This window comes from Bufo bufo, chromosome 7 (genome assembly GCF_905171765.1).
Source record: "Bufo bufo chromosome 7, aBufBuf1.1, whole genome shotgun sequence".
In the NCBI taxonomy this organism is placed as follows: Eukaryota; Metazoa; Chordata; class Amphibia; order Anura; family Bufonidae; genus Bufo; species Bufo bufo.
In genome coordinates this window covers 113,091,529-113,105,946 of record NC_053395.1, presented here as the reverse complement: position 1 = coordinate 113,105,946, position 14,418 = coordinate 113,091,529, and positions in this window count along the sequence as shown.

The window sequence follows — 14,418 nt, the reverse complement described above, 5'->3', positions numbered from 1 at the left end:
ATTTCTGCAGTTTAATACATAATTCAGTTTAAGGTTATAATATACTATACTGTATATTTGTATCTGTTGTAAAATACATACTAAACATCCCTGAAAACATTTTAAGAAATGTAAGACTTTCATTACTATTTTTTACTGAGTAATCTATTTGCCTAGAAGGTCATAGAGATTTCACAGAAACTTTTGAACATTACATGCATCACAATTAATTTTAAGGGGCAGCATGTAATGCTGCATGGCAAGTAATACATAGTAAGCTTAGATGCAGCTTCCCCCAGAGATAACAGCTGGTTGCGAGGGATGTGAAAAGCTGAAACTGTGGTGATCAATGAGACAACAAGTTATTAACCCCTTCCTGGTTTATTTTTCACCTTCATGACAGTATTTATTGCAAATATGCCATGTCACTTTAGGTGGTAATGATTTATGAAACACTTTTACTTTAGTACTAAATAAAATCCAAAATAATTTCAATAAAAAATAAATTCGCTATTTTTTAAATTAGAATTTCTCTGCTTTTAAGACAGATAGAAACGTAATATTCCTCATATGTCTACTTTATGTTGGCATCAATTTGTAAATGTCATTAAAAACTTTATTTATGAGAAGGATTAGAATTTTAGAAGCACTTTTTTCAAGAAAATTAACTTTTTTAAGGGGCTTTTACATACAGTTGCAAGAAAAAGTATGTGAACCCTTTGGAATGATATGGATTTCTGCACAAATTGGTCATAAAATGTGATCTGATCTTCATCTAAGTCACAACAATAGACAATCACAGTCTGCTTAAACTAATAACACACAAATAATTAAATGTTACCATGTTTTTATTGAACACACCATGTAAACATTCACAGTGCAGGTGGAAAAAGTATGTGAACCCTTGGATTTAATAACTGGTTGAACTTCCTTTGGCAGCAATAACTTCAACCAAACGTTTCTTGTAGTTGCAGATCAGACGTGCACAACGGTCAGGAGTAATTCTTGACCATTCCTCTTTACAGAACTGTTTCAGTTCAGCCATATTCTTGGGATGTCTGGTGTGAATCGCTTTCTTGAGGTCATGCCACAGCATCTCAATCGGGTTGAGGTCAGGACTCTGACTGGGCCACTCCAGAAGGCGTATTTTCTTCTGTTTAAGCTATTCTGTTGTTGATTTACTTCTATGCTTTGGGTCGTTGTCCTGTTGCAACACTCATCTTCTGTTGAGCTTCAGCTGGTGGACAGATGGCCTTAAGTTCTCCTGCAAAATGTCTTGATAAACTTGGGAATTCATTTTTCCTTCGATGATAGCAATCCGTCCAGGCCCTGACGCAGCAAAGCAGCACCAAACCATAATGCCCACACCACCATACTTCACAGTTGGGATGAGGTTTTTAATGTTGGTGTGCTGTGCCTATTTTTCTGTGTTCTGTGTTTCTTCCAAACAACTCAACTTTGGTTTCATCTGTCCACAAAATATTTTGACAGTACTGCTGTGGAACATCCAGGTGCCCTTGTGCAAACTGTAAACGTGCAGCAATGTTTTTTTTGGACAGCAGTGGCTTCCGTTGTGGTATTCAATGAAATCCATTCCTGTTTAGTGTTTTACATATCGTAGATTCGCTAACAGGGATGTTAGCATATGCCAGAGACTTTGTAAGTCTTTAGCTGACACTCTAGGATTCTTCTTCACCTCATTGAGCAGTCTGCACTGTGCTCTTGCAGTAATCTTTACAGGACGGCCACTCCTACGGAGAGTAGCAGCAGTGCTGAACTTTCTCCATTTATAGACAATTTGTCTTACCGTGGACTAATGAACAGCAAGGCTTTTTGAGATACTTTTATAACCATTTCCAGCTTTATGTAAGTCAACAATTCTTAACCGTAGGTCTTCTGATAGCTCTTTTGTGCAAAGCATCATTCACATCAGGTAATGCTTCTTGTGATAAGCAAACCCAGAACTGGTGTGTGTTTTTCATAGGGCAGGGCAGCTGTAACAAACACCTCCAATCTCATCTCATTGATTGGACTACAGTTGGCTGACACCTCGCTCCAATTAGCTCTTGGAGATGTCATTAGTCTAGGGGTTCACATACTTTTTCCACCTGCACTGTGAATGTTTACATGGTATGTTCAATAAAAACATGGTAACATTTAATTTTTTCTGTGTTATTAGTTTAAGCAGACTGTGATTGTCTATTGTTGGGACTTACACCCTCTACATACAGGGGTTTGATTCAGGCATTTGAAATACAGCCATTTGAAATACAACCATTTTGTGCAAATAAATATTTAATTTAGACCTATACTGGTTCAGGCCCTGTGAGATACACCCTCTACATACAAGGATTTGATTCAGGCATTTGAAATACAGCCATTTTGTGCAAAGAAATATTTAATTTAGGACTACACTGGTTCAAACCGTGTGAGATACACCCTCTACGTACAGGGATTGGATTCAGGTATTTTTAGGCAAAGAAATTTTTAATTCAGTCCTACACTGGTTCTGACCGTGTGAGATACACCCTCTACATAAAGGGGTTTGATTCAGGCATTTGAAATACAGCCATTTTGTGCAAAGAAATCTTTAATTCAGGGCTACACTAGTTCAGGCCCTGTGAGATACACCCTCTACATACAGGGGGTTGATTCAGGCATTTGAAATACAGCCATTTAAAATACAGCCATTTTGTGCAAAGAAATATTTAATTTAGGCCTACACTGGTTCAGACCGTGTGAGATACACCATCTACATACAGGGGTTTCATTCAGGCATTTGAAATACAGCCTTGTTGGGCAAAGAAATATTTAATTTAGTCCTTCACTAGTTCAGGCCCTGTGAGAAACACCCTCTACATACACGGGTTTGATTCAGGCATTTGAAATATAGCCATTTGAAAAACAGCCTTTTTGGGCAAAGAAATATTTAATTTAGGCCTACACTAGTATAGGCACTATGAGATACACCCTCTACATACACGGGTTTGATTCGGGCATTTGAAAAACAGCCATTTGAAATATAGCCATTTTATGGAAAGAAATATTTAATTCAGGCCTACACTGGTTCAGGCCCTGTGAGATACACGCTCTACATACAGGGATTTGATATACAGCCATTTGAAATACAGCCATTTTGTGCAAAGAAATATTTAATTTAGGCCTACACTGGTTCAGACCGTGTAAGATACACCCTATACATACAGGGGTTTGATTCAGACATTTGAAATACAGCCATTTGACATACAGCCATTTTGGGCAAAGAAATTTTTAATTCAGTCGTACACTGGTTCAAACCATGTGAGATACATCCTCTACATATAGGGGTTTCATTCAGGCATTGAAATACAGCCATTTGAAATATAGCCATTTTGGGCAAAGAAATAATTAGTTCAGGCCTACACTGGTTCAGACAGTGTGAGATACACCCTCTACATACAGGGGTTTGATTTAGGCATTTGAAATACAGCCATTTGAAATACAGCCTTTTTTGTGCAAAGAAATATTTAATTTAGGCCTACACTGGTTCAGGCCCTGTGAGATACACCCTTTTCATACAGGGGTTTTATTTAGGCATTTTAAATACACCCATTTGAAATACAGGCATTTTGTGCAAATGAATATTTAATTTAGGCCTACACTGGTTCAGACAGTTTGAGATACACCCTCTATATACAGGGGTTTGATTCAGGCATTTGAAATACAGCCATTTGAAATACAGCATATTTGGCAAAAAAATATTTAATTTAGGCCTACACTAGTTCAGGCCCTGTGAGATACACCCTCTTCATACAGGGGGTTAAATCAGGCATTTTAAATACAGCCATTTGAAATACAGCCATTTTGGGCAAAGAAATAATTAGTTCAGGCCTACACTGGTTCAGACAGTGTGAGATACACCCTCTACATACAGGGGTTTGATTTAGGTATTTGAAATACAGCCATTTGAAATACAGCCTTTTTTGTGCAAAGAAATATTTAATTTAGGCCTACACTGGTTCAGGCCCTGTGAGATACACCCTTTTCATACAGGGTAAATGTCCAGCAAAAATTGTTATCTAAATAATGGGTTAAAGATCAGAAATAGAAGTCCAGCTAAAGAGTAACCCTAATAAATCTATACATATATATTTTTAATAATTCATTACAAAATCTTATCCTTAGATGTCCAGGCACACACCAGGCCAATAGAGATGCTGCTAGGGAGTGGGGTGACTGACCCTATTAACATATACTATAGCTTGGCCCTGAGCCCAGAGGCAACTCCTAATGGTGGAGCCCCCCTGTCCTCGAACCTAGCTAACAACTCCTATACAGCCCTAGAAGGATCAATATTAGGTGATGTACAGGGTATTGGGCCGGTGTGGGCATGGACAGAGAGGATCAAAAACAAATATGAAAAAGAGCACAGTGTATACGGCCCCGACGATAAGAACTATCATCAGGTACACGGTGCAGCAAATTACAAAACTAAAACAACACCTAAATAGGATAATGCTAGATGCCACAGATCTAAACCGTGGTCAACCCCAACGCGTTTCCCCCACGGTGTGGGATCATCAGGGGGTAATACATAAAAGATAATTAAATAGGTACAGACGGCATATCGAATAAACGGAAGGAAGCCCCGATACAGTTGGCAAATCCGTGGAAAAGCCGTTCAGTAAATGGTGTCAATTATGACATTCAGTAATGAGATCAAAAAATGTGATCAAAAAATGTTTGGACCAGATGACAATGTTGGGAGGGGCGGATAGAAGAACATATAACGACAGTCTTGATGTATCATATGTGTGCATCATATCTGCAAAGAAAAAGAGAGAAGGATATCCATATATACATGATAGGCTTAAGTATGTATCCCAGCACCTCATACAAAAGTGTGAAGGACCACCACCAGTATGGGTTATAATAGAGGGATTCACTCACGGTGTCAAGAGGAAATTCCATATACTTAAGGGGACTCGATCAGTCATATAGATAAAGCAAATGACTCTCTTATAGATGCCGAAGTGTGCAGAGACCAAGCGTGTCACTGATGTTCACATGTATCAATCACAGAGGTAGACTATAAACACAGAAAAATAATCAAATAGTCATATACCACTCAAACCACAGGGGATCATGGAGGTGAATAGAAGGGTGAGCATACCTTCAGATATATGTTGAATCACCAACAACAGTCACCCATGTCAGGTCAACCTATTAGATACCGGTCCACTATATGACAAGAAAGAGCATGTATCACTAAGGCCCCACTGCAGACAACTCATGTCTAAAGGTGCTGTGGTCAAGTTACTTACTGTTGGTAGTCAAGCCACAGGCATACGTCCCCTCCCTGGGTCCAACTATTACTCTCACAAAGTTACCCCCTCTTATACTCACCATAAAGAGTCTTCTAATTGTTAATACCTGTGTCGGGGTGAGGTCCCAAACAGTAACTCCGCCTAGGACTGCTGTGTACGCCATATGAAAGGCATATAAGGCGCCATGAGAAGTAGCGTGCGTTCCAAGGTGGAACGCACGTGACGCGACTTCCGGGACCGGAAGTAGCGTCATCGGGACATGCGTTCCAGCCCAGTGCCAGCCTGAACAGCCAGCCAGTCACCTAGAGGACGTCCAGGTATGACGTCATCTCCTCGGGCCAATGCGTTCCAGCATGGAACGCAGACCGCCGGATCGGGCAATAGACTGTGGGCAAAATAAAGAAAATTGCCTGACACAGGTAATAAACCTAATTATGGTATGTGATAAAAACCAGAGCATAGCAGGGGTAAGGTATATGATACAGTGGCCATAACAGGCGACCATACCCTACACCCTGCATATCTTAGTTTATATGAGGACTCGGTGAGCGGGGGTACACATATAAAGGACAAGGTTTTTGAGTAAATCGATAAGAGCTGATAGAGCAATATATAGTGAAACCGGTGAAACCGTTTATAATCACCGTTACAGATAATCATAATTTCGGTGCTTCACGCACCCGGTCCAGTAAAGGGACAAAGCTAACTACCGGGCTCATAGGTAGCAAGGATAGAATTAGGGAAAGGAAAGGGACAGGGAAATGGAAGATAAGGACCTAGCGCGAAAGGGCAAAAAGGCCAAAAGGCAAGTCACAGAAAACATGAAAAAGTTAATCTTTCATTTAGCCCGCGGGGGGACTGGGACCGGAGTCTATGGATCCATTCACTCTCCTTCTGTAGGATCCTCCTATCCCAGTCACCCCCACGTGGAGATGGATGTACCAATTCTAGTACCGTGAATCGAAGGCACCTGGGGTCTCCCCCATGGAACTCGTTCACGTGTGTCGCAATCGGGGTAACTTCCTTATTTTTAACATCATTTACATGCTCAAGGATACGTCTTCTAAATTCCCTGATAGTTTTCCCCACGTAGTCAAGGGGGCAGGTGCACTGGCATAGATAGATAAGACCCCTAGATTTACAGTTGATAAAATCACGTATCTGAAAGGTCTGCCCAGATGCTGATCCAATAATGGTTCTCGCTGTGTTCAAAAACATGCAGGCCTTACAGCCACCACACCTGTAAAGGCCCACCGGTCTGCGATCCAGCCAGGTGCCTACCTTGACTGGAGGCGTGTAGTGGCTAGTCACCAACCGATCCCTAAGGCTTCTACCCCGGCGGTAGGAGACAGACGGACGTTCGGTCACGGCCTCAGAGAGGTCGGGGTCCATATTCAAAATTGGCCAGTATTTATTTAAAATTTTCTTAATGTTCTGGTTAGCCGTGTCAAAGTTCGAGACAATTCTCATCGGTTGGGGACTCTCAGGTATCTTAGTTTTAGGGATAAGAAGATCACTTCGGTCTCTGCCCTGGGCGTGCTTGAAGGCCTCCCTGAGTATTGGTTGAGGATACCCCCTCGCTACAAATCTATCCTGGAGGGCTCTGGCTTCTTGGAAGAATGCCTCATTACCGGAGCAGTTCCTCCGTACCCGGAGGTATTGTCCTCTTGGAATGCCGCGTTTAAGGGAGGTGGGATGGTAGCTGCTCCAGTGAAGGAGCGAATTCGTGGCTGTGGTTTTCCTATAGATGTTCGTGGAAAGTCGATCCCCCACTATAGTGACTTTAACGTCAAGGAATGTAATACTAGACGGATGTTGCTCAAAGGTGAAGTGGAGTCCGATCTCGTTCGTGTTGAGGTCAGATACGAATTGTTTGAGCTCATTAGAGCTACCCTTCCAAACGACGAACACGTCGTCTATATAGCGAGTCCAGAACTGTATATTTCTGGACCACCAGACGACGTGGTCAGGAAAAACGAGAGTATCCTCCCACCAGCCCAGAAAGAGGTTGGCGTAGGTGGGGGCACAAGGGCTGCCCATCGCCGTCCCCCTGAGCTGGTGGTAAAATTTGGAGTTAAACAGGAAAAAGTTATGAGTTAGAGTGTATTCAAGCAGTCTGATAATAAAGCTGTTATGTTGATCATACTGAATGCCCCTAGCACACAAAAAATACTCAATGGCCTTGAGGCCATACTGGTGTGGAATAGAGCTATAGAGTGACTCGACATCAATACTGCATAAAATGCAGTCAGAGTCAAGAACCAAAGCGTCAATTTTGTTGAGGAAGTCCGCCGTGTCCCTCGTGTAAGCCGGGAGGGACACAACGAACTCCCTCAACACTTTATCCAAGTACACCCCACAGTTCTGGGTGAGTGAATTGATTCCTGACACTATAGGGCGACCCTTGAGCGGATGAATACCTTTATGAATCTTCGGGAGCCCATAAAAGGTTGCTGTCAGGGGATTGGTGGGTTTTGTTCAAAGAAATATTTAATTCAGGCCTACACTGGTACAGGCCCTGTAAGATACACCCTCTACATACATCGGTTTGATTCAGGCATTTAAAATACAGCCATTTTGTGCAAAGAAATATTTAATTTAGTCCTACACTGGTTCAGACCGTGTGAGATACACCGTCTACATACAGGGGTTTGATTCAGGCATTTGAAACACAGCCTTTTGAAATACAGCCTTGTTGGGCAAAGAAATATTCTATTCAGGCCTACATTGGTTTAGACCGTGTGAGATACACCCTCTACATACAGGGGTTTGATTCAGGCATTTGAAATACAGTCGTTTGAAATACAGTCATTTTGTGCAAAGAAATATTTAATTTAGGCCTACACTGGTTCAGGCTTTGTGTGATACACCCGCTACATACAGTGGTTTATTTTTTGGCATTTGAAATACAGCCATTTTGTGCAAAGAAATCTTTAATTCAGGGCTACACTGGTTCAGGCCCTGTGAGACACACCCTCTACATAAAGGGGTTTGTTTCAGCCATTTGAAATACAGCCATTTGAAATACAGCCATTTTGTGCAAAGAAATATTTAATTTAGGCCTACACTGGTTCAGACCGTGTGAGATACACCCTCTACATACAGGGGTTTGATTCAGGCATTTGAAACACATCCATTTGAAATATAGCCTTCTAAAGGCAAAGAAATATTTCATTCAGGCCTATTGTAGCGGAGGGGTAGCACGATCCACAAGGTCTCCGCTGGTAGACAGGAAAAGCAGGCAATGATCCAAATAGGCTGGTACAGCATACAATAAATCCTCCCCCAAGAATGAGACGATACTTTACTTTGAGGGTTAAAACATGAACTGACTGTACTTCACGTACAGCCTCTTTTATTCACAAACCAAAAACATAGTACTGCCCACAGGGGTTTGAAATACAACCAATCAATATTTTACAACACATCCCCACAAAATCCTCCCTTCTGTCCGTGATAGAATTACCTCACACTGGGTTGATGCAATCATCACAGACAGACGAATACACATGTGGGGACAATGGAACAGACATCACTTACTCAAACACACAATGTCACACCCTCCCAGCAAACACAGACATTAACATATCCCAGATAGCTCAAGTCTGAGGGCATATCATTAGGTGAATGCCGCTCAGAATACACAAATACAATACAATTAGCTATCTGGGTCCCCTCACATAACAAAATACAATTGCATGAATGCTGGCGGTTTTCATGCAGCCAGCATAGGAACGTTACAGCCCACCTGAACCATATTACACAGAACATATATACGCTTGGTTCTTCAAAGTGGCACACACATATGCAATAACATCGTACATACAGGAATGACAATATACAGTGGCTGGGTTTGCCACACCTATAATGGTTCAGACCGTGTGAAATACTTACTCTACATACAGGGGTTCGATTCAGGCATTTGAAATACAGCCATTTGAAATATAGCCATTTTGGGCACAGAAAAATTTAATTTAGGCCAACACTGGTTCAGACCGTGTGAGATACACCCTCTACATAAAGGGGTTTGTTTCAGGCATTTTGGGCGAAGAAATATTTAATTTAGGCCTACACTGGTTCAGTCCGTGTGAGTTATACCCTCTACATACAGGGGTTTGATTTAGGCATTTGAAATACAGCCATTTGAAATATAGCCATTTTAGCCAAAGAGATATTTAATTCAGGCCTACACTGGTTCAGACCGTGTGAGATGCACCCTCTACATACAGGGGTTTGATTTAGGCATTTGAAATACAGCTATTTGAAATACAGCCATTTTGTGCAAATAAATATTTAATTTAGGCTTACATTGGTATAGGCACTATGAGATATACCCTCTACATACATGGGTTTAATTCGGGCATTTGAAAAAAAGCTATTTGAAATACAGCAATTTTCGGGAAAGAAATATTTAATTCAGGCCTACACTGATTAAGCCCTGTGAGATACACCCTCTACAAACAGGGTTTTATTTCAGGCATTTGAAATACAGCCATTTTGGGCAAAGAAATCTTTAAATTAGGCCTAAGCTGGTATAGGCACTATGAGATACACCCTCTACATACACGGGTTTGATTCAGGCATTTAAAAAAACAGCCATTTGAAATTCAGCCATTTTAGGGAAAGAAATATTTAATTCAGGCCTACACTGGTTCAGGCCCTGTGAGATACACAATCTACATACAGGGGTTTGATTTAGGCTTTTGAAATACAGCGTTTGAAATACAGCCATTTTGTGCAAATAAATATTTAATTTAGGCCTACACTGGTTCAGGCCCTGTGAGATACACCCTCTACATACAGGGGTTTATTTCAGGCATTTGAAATACAGCCATTTTGTGCAAAGAAATCTTTAATTCAGGGCTACACTGGTTCAGGCCCTGTGAGATACACCCTCTACATACAAGGATTTGATTCAGGCATTTGAAATACAGCCATTTTGTGCAAAGAAATATTTAATTTAGGATTACACTGGTTTAGACCGTGTGAGTTACACCCTCTACATACAGGGGTTCTATTCAGGCATTTGATATACAGCCATTTTGTGCAAAGAAATATTTAATTTAGGCCTACACTGAATCAGGCCCTGTGAGATACACCCTCTACATACAGGGGTTTGATTCAGGCATTTGAAATACAGCCATTTGAAATACAGCCATTTTGTGCAAATAAATACTTAATTTAGACCTACTCTGGTTCAGGCTTTGTGAGATACACCCTTTATATACAGGGGTTTGATTTAGGCATTTGAAATACAGCCATTTTGTGCAAAGAAATATTTAATTTAGGCCTACACTGGTTCAGGCCCTGTGAGATACAGCCTCTACATACAGGGGTTTGATTTAGGCATTTGAAATACAGCCATTTGAAATACAGCCACTTTGGCCAAAGAAATATTTAATTCGGGCCTACACTGGTTAAGACTGTGTGAGATACACCATCTACATACAGGGGATTGATTTAGGCATTTAAAATACAGCCATTTGCAATACAGCCATTTTGTGCAAAGAAATATTTAATTTAGGACTACACTGGTTCAGACCATGTGAGATACACCCTCTACATACAAAGGGTTTGATTCAGGCATTTGAAATATAGCCATTTAAAATACAGCCATTTTGTGCAAAGAAATATTTAATTCAGGCCTACACTGGTTCAGGCCCTATTAGATGCACCCTCTACATACAAGGGTTTTATTCAGGCTTTTGAAATACAGCCATTTGAGATACAGCCATTTTATGCAAAGAAATATTTAATTTAGTCCTACACTGGTTTAGACCGTGTGAGATACACCCTCTACATACAGGGGTTTCATTCAGGCATTTGAAATACAGCCATTTGAAATACAGCCTTGTTGGGCAAAGATATATTTAATTCAGGCCTACACTGGTTCAGACCCTTTGAGATACACCCTCTACATATAGGGGTTTGATTCAGGCATTTGAAATACAGCCCTTTTTAGCAAAGAAATATTTAATTTAGGCCTACACTGGTTCAGGCCCTGTGAGATACACCCTCTACAAACAGGGGTTTATTTCAGGCATTTGAAATGCAGCCATTTTGTGCAAAGAAATCTTTAATTCAGGGCTACACTGGTTCAGGCCCTGTGAGATACACCCACTACATACAGGGGTTTGATTTAGGCATTTGAAATACAGCCATTTGAAATACAGCCTTTTTTGTGCAAAGAAAAATTTAATTTAGGCCTACACTGGTTCAGGCCCTGTGAGAAACACCCTTTTCATACAAGGGTTTTATTTAGGCATTTTAAATACACCCATTTGAAATACAGGCATTTTGTGCAAATAAATATTTAATTTAGGCCTACACTGGTTCAGACCGTTTGAGATACACCCTCTATATACAGGGGTTTGATTCAGGCATTTGAAATACACCCATTTGAAATACAGGCATTTTGTGCAAAGAAATATTTAATTTAGGCCTACACTGGTCCAGGCCCTTTAAGATACAACCTTTACATACAGGGGTTTGATTCAGGCATTTGAAATACAGCCATTTGAAATACAGCATATTTGGCAAAAAAATATTTAATTTAGGCCTACACTAGTTCAGGCCCTGTGAGATACACCCTCTTCATACAGGGGGTTAAATCAGGCATTTTAAATACAGCTATTTGAAATACAGCCATTTTGGGCAAGAACTATTTAATTCAGGCCTACACTGGTTCAGACCGTGTGAGTTAAACCCTCTACATACAGGGATTTGATTCAGGAATTTGAAATACAGCCATTTTGCGCAAAGAAATATTTAATTTAGGACTACACTGGTTCAGACCGTGTGAGATACACCCTCTACATACAGGGGTTGGTTTCAGGTATTTTTAGGCAAATACATTTTTAATTCAGTCCTACACTGGTTCTGACCGTGTGAGATACACCCTCTACATACAGGGGTTTGATTCAGGCATTTGAAATACAGCCATTTGAAATACAGCCATTTTGTGCAAAGATATATTTAATTCAGGTCTCCACTGGTATAGGCCCTGTGAGAAACACCTTCTATATACACGGGTTTGATTCAGGCATTTGAAATACAGTTTTTTGAAATACAGCCATTTTGGGCAAAGAAATATTTAATTCAGGCCTACACTGGTTCAGGCCCTGTAAGATACACCCTCTACATACAGGGGTTTTATTCAGGCATTTGAAATACAGCCATTTGAGATACAGCCATTTTGTGCAAAGAAATATTTAATTCAGGCCTACACTGGTTCAGGCCCTCCGAGATACACCCTCTACAGACAGGGGTTTGATTCAGGCATTTGAAATAAAGCCATTTAAAATACAGCCATTTTGTGCAAATAAATATTTAATTTAGACCTATACTGGTACAGGCCCTGTGAGATACACCCTCTACATACAGGGATTTGATTCAGGCATTTTAAATACAGCCATTTTGTGCAAATCAATATTTAATTTAGGACTACACTGGTTAAGACCGTGTGAGATACATCCTCTCCATACAAGGGTTTGATTCAGTTATTCGAAATACAGCCATTTGAAATATAGCCATTTTGTGCAAAGAAATATTTAATTCAGGCCTACACTGGTTCAGGCCCTGTGAGATACACCCTCTACATACAGGGGTTTGATTCAGGCATTTGAAATACAGCCATTTGAAATACAGCCATTTTGTGCAAATAAATATTTAATTTAGACCTATACTGGTACAGGCCCTGTGAGATACATCCTCTACATACAGGGATTTAATTCAGGCATTTTAGATACAGCCATTTTGTGCAAATCAATATTTAATTTAGGACTACACTGGTTAAGACCGTGTGAGATACATCCTCTACATACAGGGGTTTGATTCAGGTATTTGATATACAGCCATTTCAAATACAGCCATTTTGGGCAAAGAAATATTTAATTCAGACCTACACTGGTTCAGGCCCTGCTAGATACACCCTCTACATACAGGGGTTTTATTCAGGCATTTGAAATACAGCCATTTGAAATATAGCCATTTTGTGCAAAGAAATATTTAATTCAGTCCTACACTGGTTCAGACCGTGTGAGATACACCCTCTACATGCAGGGGTTTGATTCAGGAATTTGAAATACAGCCATTTGAAATTCAGCCTTGTTGGTCAAAGAAATATTTAATTCAGGCCTCCACTAGTACAGACCGTCTGAGATACCCCCTCTACATACAGGGATTTGATTCAGGCATTTGAAATACAGCCGTTTGAAATACAGCCATTTACTGCAAAGAAATATTTAATTTAGTCCTACACTGGTTCAGACCGTGTGAGATACACCCTCTACATAAAGGGGTTTGATTCAGGCATTTGAAATACAGCCATTTGAAATAAAGCCTTGTTGGGCAATTAAATATTTAATTTAGGCCTACACTGGTTCAGGCCCTGTGAATTACACCCTCTACATACAGGGGTTTATTTCAGGCTTTTGAAATACAGCCATTTTGTGCAAAGAAATCTTTAATTCAGGGCTACACTGGTTCAGGCCCTGTGAGATAGACCCTCTACATAAAGGGGTTTGATTCAGGCATTTGAAATACAGCCATTTAAAATACAGCCATTTTGTGCAAATAAATATTTAATTTAGGCCTACACTGGTTCAAACCGTGTGAGATACACCATCTACATACAGGGGTATGATTCAGGCATTTGAAATACAGCCATTTGAAATACAGCCTTGATGGGCAAAGAAATATTTAATTCAGGCCTACACTGGTTCAGACCGTGTGAGATTCACCCTCTACATACAGGGGTTTGATTCAGGCATTTGAAATACAGCCATTTGAAATACAGCCATTTTGTACAAAGAAATATTTAATTTAGTCCTTCACTGGTTCAGGCCCTGTGAGAAACACCCTCTACATACACGGGTTTGATTCAGGCATTTGAAATATAGCCATTTGAATTACAGCATTTTTGGGCAAATAAATATTTAATTTAGGCCTACACTGGTATAGGCACTATGAGATACACCCTCTACATACACGGGTTTGATTCGGGCATTTGAAAAACAGCCATTTGAAATACAGCCATTTTAGGGAAAGAAATATTTTATTCAGGCCTACACTGGTTCAGGCCCTGTGAGATACACCCTCTACATAAAGGGGTTTGATTCAGGCATTTGAAATA